Raw genomic sequence first — 6,671 nt, 5'->3', positions numbered from 1 at the left:
CCCATTTCTCCTTCTGCCTTCTGGCGTGTTTCTGGGAGACAAACTAACCAAATTAACCACACTATTAAATAGCTTATGGAGGAATCATTGTGGAGGATATTGGCCCACTCTTCTTTACAACATTGAGGCCTCCACACATTTGTTTATGCACAGCTACACTACAGACGACACTACAGTGGTGGGTCTTATCACCAACGGTGATGAGACGGCCTACAGGGAGGAGGTCAGCGCCCTGACCCACTGGTGTCAAGCCAACCATCTCACACTCAACGTCGCAAAGACAAAGGAGTTGATAGTGGACTTCCGGAGGTGCAGAGAAGTACACACCCCCATCACCATCAACGGCGCTGCTGTGGAGAGAGTGAGCAGCTTCCGGTTCCTTGGTGTACATCTGGCTGAGGATCTTACGTGGTCAGTACACATGAACAAAACAGTGAAGAAGGCGCAACAGCGCCTCTTCTTTCTCAGGAGACTGAAAAGATTTGGCATGAACCCCTCCATCCTCAGGACCTTCTATCACTGTGCCATTGAGAGCATCCTCACTGGATGCATCACCACCTGGTATGGCAACAGCACCGCCTACAACTGCAAAGCTCTCCAGAGAGTAGTGCGGTGCTCTGAACGAATAATTGGAGGTGAGCTTCCCTCCCTCCAAGACATCTACAGGAAGCGGTGCCTGAGGAAAGCGGGGAGGATCATCAAGGACTCCAGTCACCCCAGCCATAAACTGTTCAGACTGCTTCCATCAGGAAGGAGGTTCTGCAGCATCCGGTCCCGTACCAGCAGACTGAGAGACAGCTTCTTCCACCAGGCCATCAGACTGCTGAACACGTCATAGACACCTCAGCTTCACTACTGGAACTTCAACATTATGCACTACACACTGTACAGTAATGCCACTGTTTTGCACGTCTCAACTCTGTATATTTTTATATATTTTATTTATTGTTTACTCTATTTAATCTGTAAAATATGTGTACACACACACACACACACACACACACGTAGAAAAACATTTAGTATACACATCCAGAAATTTTTTTTGCATATACTATTATATATTGTACATATATTTATTAGTTTCAGATGTAGCCATTCTTATATTTTGCTTGTTTACATTATTGTATTTTGCACAACTCTGTTGCTTGTGAAGCTCGCACACAAGAATTTCACTCACATGCACTGTACCAATGTACCTGCACATGTGATGTGACAATAAAAGTGATTTGATTTGATTTGAGCTCTCTTAAGGTCTCGCCACAGCCGAGACTCGTTTAGTGCAAGACTTGATTCTTTCACCGTGCTGTGCTTGAGATGGTGTTGCCCATGACCCAATTTAAACCAAATTTTAACTCTCAGACAGATGTCTTCCCATTTGACTCTAGAACACTTTGGTGTACAAATGAGTTCAGGGTCAACAGGGTTGACTCAGTGACTGTAAGGTGCCCAGGCCCTATAGCTACAAAAAAGTCCAAATCATCACTCATTCTTTAATCAGTGACATTTGGTATGAGGTGTTATAGATTATGGACAAACATATCCACCTGGACTTTATGTGCCCAAAGGACATTTGTTCCAGAAGTCTTATGAAACTTTGCAAAGTTAAGCCATCCTGCCATGCATACTGTACTTAATAGAATTTTCATATATCTAAACTTTACTTGAGTACTTATTTTTCTGACAACTTTTTACTTTTACTCCCTCCATTTTTAAATAAATATATGTACTTTCCACACCTTGCATTTTCAAAGAAGGCTCATTGTAAACATACATGGCAGACCCAGTGGCATTTTGATGCTTTTTATTAAAGCTTTGACGGTTGCTGTCCACAATACTCACAGAGCTGCAGCTCTCCCGCTGCCCGCTCAACACTATCACAACAACCCAACCACAGGACCCAGTACAATATTTAATTCGGCGGGGCGTGATTGCGGATGCCGTGCAGGTGCGTCCGCCTCCTCTGCACGGCACCGCAGGCCACGCCCCGCCACATACCCCCATCGCCCGACTGAGGCCGGGGAACCATCCGGCCGAACGTACTCCCCCCACCGCGAGCGGGAGAGGGGATCAGCCCGGACCGTCGGCGCCCCCGGGCCCTGGCCAAGCGACGGGGAGTTGTGAGTTCAGGTGGCCGCCTGCGAACCCAGCAGCGTCGGCGAAGCTGGTCCGGAGGTCGGCCGCGTGGCAGGTGGACGCGGCGCGGTCGGTACGGTCGTGCGCCCCGGCTCGCAGGCAGCTGGGCAGATGTCCGGCAGGCACCGGCCTCTGGTGGAGGTGAGGCCGCTCTGCTCACCCTGCTAACCTCGGGCTTCGGTGGCGCGGACTCCCTTAGCACGGGCACCACCGACTTATCCCGCGGCTTCTCCGCCCCTCCCGGTGGGAGCAGCTCACGTTCCCCTCGCTGCGCCTCCGCCGCTGCCCCTACCGGCTGGAGCGGCTCCTCGGGCGCCGCCATCGCCGCTGCCCCTACCGGCTGGAGCGGCTCCTCGGGCGCCGCCATCGCCGCTGCCCCTACCGGCTGGAGCGGCTCCTCGGGCGCCGCCATCGCCGCTGCCCCTACCGGCTGGAGCGGCTCCTCGGGCGCCGCCATCGCCGCTGCCCCTACCGGCTGGAGCGGCTCCTCGGGCGCCGCCATCGCCGCTGTCTCTCCCGGCTGGAGCGGCTCCTCGGGCGCCGCCTCCACCGCTGCCGGCTCCGCCGCCTTCTTCCGGGGCGCAGCAACGGGCACCGGGCCCTGCAGAGCCCCAGCGGCTCCTACGCGAGGTGTGGGGACAGGCGCTGTGGCAGGCTGCGTGCTAGCTGGTCGCAACCTGGGGGCCGGCACTGGCGCCTGCACGGACTGGATCTCCTCCACTCCAGCGCCATTGGGGAGCGCCGGTGGGGGTGGTGGTGGTGTCGGGCAGGACCGGATCAGCGCCGCCAGATTCTCCATTCTCTGCAGATGGCGTTCAGTCTGGTCCTGCAGCTCTTCCCGCCTGCGGCGCCACACCGCCGCCTGCTCCTGCTGCGTGGCCGCCAGCTCGGCCACCATTCTCGCCAGCTCCTCCCTCTGCTGGCCCACTCCTGGATCTGCCGTGCCTCCCGTCCTGGGTTTCGGCACCACTGTAAACATACACGGCAGACCCAGTGGCATTTTGATGCTTTTTATTAAAGCTTTGACGGTTGCTGTCCACAATACTCACAGAGCTGCAGCTCTCCCGCTGCCCGCTCAACACTATCACAACAACCCAACCACAGGACCCAGTACAATATTTAATTCGGCGGGGCGTGATTGCGGATGCCGTGCAGGTGCGTCCGCCTCCTCTGCACGGCACCGCAGGCCACGCCCCGCCACACTCATTATTGGTTCAGCTGTATCATTTATAGCTTTTTTACTCGGGGGTTAAAGTGGGCCAGAAAGAGTGCAGGTGTGTAAACTGTGTTGGTGACTTCAGCATTTAGCTAGCACTAGTATGCTTAAGCATGAAGCATGAAGCATGAAGCGAGGGCCATTTTTTAAGTGCCAGGTAATTTCAAATTCAACAAACATCAGCAATCACACAAATTGTTTGTGTGCAGTTTGTCACACAGTGTGTTCCCAGCTAAAGTTCCAGCTGCCGTATTTCACAGGGAGGAAAAAAGAAAGAGGGCTAACTTCACTCAGAGGTGGAGAAAGACCAAGGGGGGAAGAAGAGAGGTTATATTTAAAGGTAAGGACAGACAATGACACTTGATAAACTAAATTTGTCATGGTCCTGAGTCTGCCGACTCAGTGTTTTGTGTTTCCTTACGCTTTTGTTTATTCTGAGTATGTATTCTGTTATGATTTGCCATTTGTTAGGTTTCTGTTCTGTGCCTGCCCTGGTCCCACTTCTGTGTTCTGTCTGTCTATGGTGTCACACTGTCTGTATGTGAATCTGTCTGTTTAGTTCAGTGTCTTGTCTGGTTCTGTGTCTGTGAGTTTCCTGTTTTATTCTGAAGGTCTCTGTCTCATGTGAGTGTGTTCAGTTTACGTTCCCCTGTCCCGTCAGCTTTGATTTCTCCCAGGTGAGTTCCCCTCCTGTTGCTCATCCCCTGATTACTGGTGTGTGTATTTAAACCCTGTGTGTTCTCCTGCCTGTTGCTGGTTTGTCTGTGTTCCACGGTGTCCTGGTGCATGTTTGTGTAGTAGTAGTAGTAGTAGTGGTAGTAGTGGTAGTAGTGGTGCTGCTGCTGCTGCTGCTGCTCCTGCTCCTCTCTTTTGGTATCATCCCAGGTTTGTCATTTAGTTTTCCCAGTTTAGGTTTCTTTAGTTTATTGTCCTCCCTCTTTGCCTGTTTTGCCACCACCCCTCTTTGTAAATAAACTTCACTAGCATTCTCATCCACTGCTTGCATTTTGGGTCCTTTCTCCCTCCAACACCACATGGCTCGCCTCGGCAGCCATGACAAAATTAAAGTGTCTAATGTCGTCATTTTAATCACATATTGTATTTGTATATGGTGTGCTTTAATAAACATCCTGTGTACATCTTGTTGAATTCAGTTGTGTAAATCTTCAAAGACCAGTGGGTCAGCTGATATCAGCCTGTACAATAAGAAAATCTACTGAAGCTCTAATTAGAAATTATTGTGAGTTGATTCTTTCCTCCACGCTGAGCCGCTATACAGATCTTAGGGTTCCCCCACCTGCTGATTGCACTGTAACACTTGATTGTTCTCATTTTACTGTTTAGGTGTGGAGGCAGACACCTCCTACGATGTAGGCAACAGAACTTTTTTTTTTTTTTTTTCATTTTGTTTCACTACAGACGTCCTCAATAACAGATTCAAGCTGAGTACATTCCTTAGAGTAAGAATTTACATTTGAATAACACTCATATTCTCTCGTACTAATATTATTTTATTATTATATTAATATAGCAAAACCTTCAGTTATCTTTGTACAGGAACAGTTAGTAGAATTGCCTTTCAAGGAGCTACTTTTTATGTTCTTACTTTGAGTACATTTCAGAGCCTGTACTTTTTCATTTTTACTTGAGTAAAGAAGTTGCTTCAGTCTCCTAAGTACATTTAATCAATATAAATTTGTTTTACTGTTGTTTAAGTACTTCTAGTGTGAAGCAAATGGTAGGTTGCGTACTTATACTTTTAAATAGGAAAGCTGGGATATACTCTAAACACTAAAAATACTTTAAGAGTGATAACCTTTTATTATAATTGTCTCATTAGACCAGAGTCGTAAACTCTGATGGTTTGAACAAAGTGGTAAACGCCGACTAGACAGTCTGATCTTGTTTCATCCTCAATTGGACTCAGCGCACAGATTAGCAGAATGTGGAATAACATGATAAGAAGTACTTTATGTATTCCATATATAGGAAACTCATTTGTTAATGCAGTGGAAATAACCATGTGTGCAAAGCAAAATGGCTTTCCTATTTGTTCCATGTAATCATCATTTACTAAATATAACACAAGTCATTAGACTCCAATGCCGTATAGCAGAGTGCATTTAAACATGCTCACTGTAAATCTAATTTTATGATCCCTGCTGAGCTCTCCGGGGTTTCACATCTAGCACATTGCAATAAATGGACAAATGGACTTCTGCCTTTTTTCTTTCTGTTTCTCCTTAGGTACACAGAATACAGACTGGTCCTAATTTGGAATGTTCAGCTCTGATTGGATGGAGGAGAATTTGTAAGGACCAACCAGGATTGAGGACTCTCCTATAAAGGAAACTTACCTGTGGCTGGACTCTCACTCTTTCCTCCTCAGTGCTATGACTGTCCTGTGCTGCTCTGGAGAGATTCTTTTGTTTGCTTAAGGTTTGTGGTGGGAGTTAGAGGACTAAGTAAGAAGGTTGGTGCCACCCATGTAATGGTTTTGGTGAGCCTTTTTGTTAGATAAGGATATTAGGGTTTACTCCCTCTTCCCAACCAGGGGTCGTAACAGTCTCTTTCTGAGACCAACTGTATTGTTCAAATATTCAGGCTTACATTGAGCTCCTTTGACATAGATCTCAAAGTAAGAAAAGCATTAAAAATATAACCATAACCATATATGCCAGTTATTTTGTAAGAGGTTGGGTCACAGCCTTGTATGAATATTAAAAAACCCCAAACCCCACACTTGATGTAGTAAAATTTTTGTATTATTCTATTTTATGATTCAAAGAGAAAAATCCTTCCAAAGGCAGCGCTTTACGGGAATGTAAGATGGAATTCTCTTTACATAAGATTCAAAAGACTGAGCAGCAAATGAGTTTGGCTGACTCCCTACAAGCTGCATGTTACTATGAATTGCTTTAATGGCCATTAAATTCTTCATCCCATTTACTGCAGTTAATCTCCACTCTTTACATCACTGTCACTGAGACTGACAACACTGGTGGCTGTCAGACTGTTGATAATTACCTGCTAACATTGAGGATTCATTTATTCTGTTCTTATTGTGTAACCTGATCTTTGCAGGGAAACGATATACACAGCATGCACCTTCACACATTTTAAAACTTAATCAGAGTGGCTTCTCATTACTCTTACTTAAGTGTGATGGAAAGACTGATCATGCATCCTAAGCTGCTTTTTTATTTTCAGAGACTGATTTTGGAACATTGTTGGCTTCATCAGGCTGTTTTTACATTAACTCAGGCCTCACTCAGACCCATAAGAGAAACAGAATGAACCATAGCTGTAGCACGCTACCATA

The 6,671-nt window shown here is 47.1% G+C and overlaps 1 long non-coding RNA gene across 1 annotated transcript; it reads left to right on the top strand.

Moving 5' to 3' along the window:
* The first annotated feature begins 3,393 nt into the window (after positions 1-3,393).
* On the top strand, positions 3,394-6,271 carry LOC146572434 (uncharacterized). Its single transcript, XR_014892917.1, has 3 exons — positions 3,394-3,506; positions 3,610-3,689; positions 5,597-6,271. It is a non-coding gene; the product is annotated as an uncharacterized LOC146572434 (long non-coding RNA).
* The last annotated feature ends 400 nt before the right edge of the window (positions 6,272-6,671 follow it).

Source organism: Mchenga conophoros, linkage group LG6 (genome assembly GCF_057382185.1).
Source record: "Mchenga conophoros isolate Kocher_MC1m ecotype Shallow Benthic linkage group LG6, M_conophoros_male_GT1.1, whole genome shotgun sequence".
NCBI lineage: Eukaryota > Metazoa > Chordata > Actinopteri > Cichliformes > Cichlidae > Mchenga > Mchenga conophoros.
This window is presented reverse-complemented; position numbering and strand designations above follow the sequence as displayed.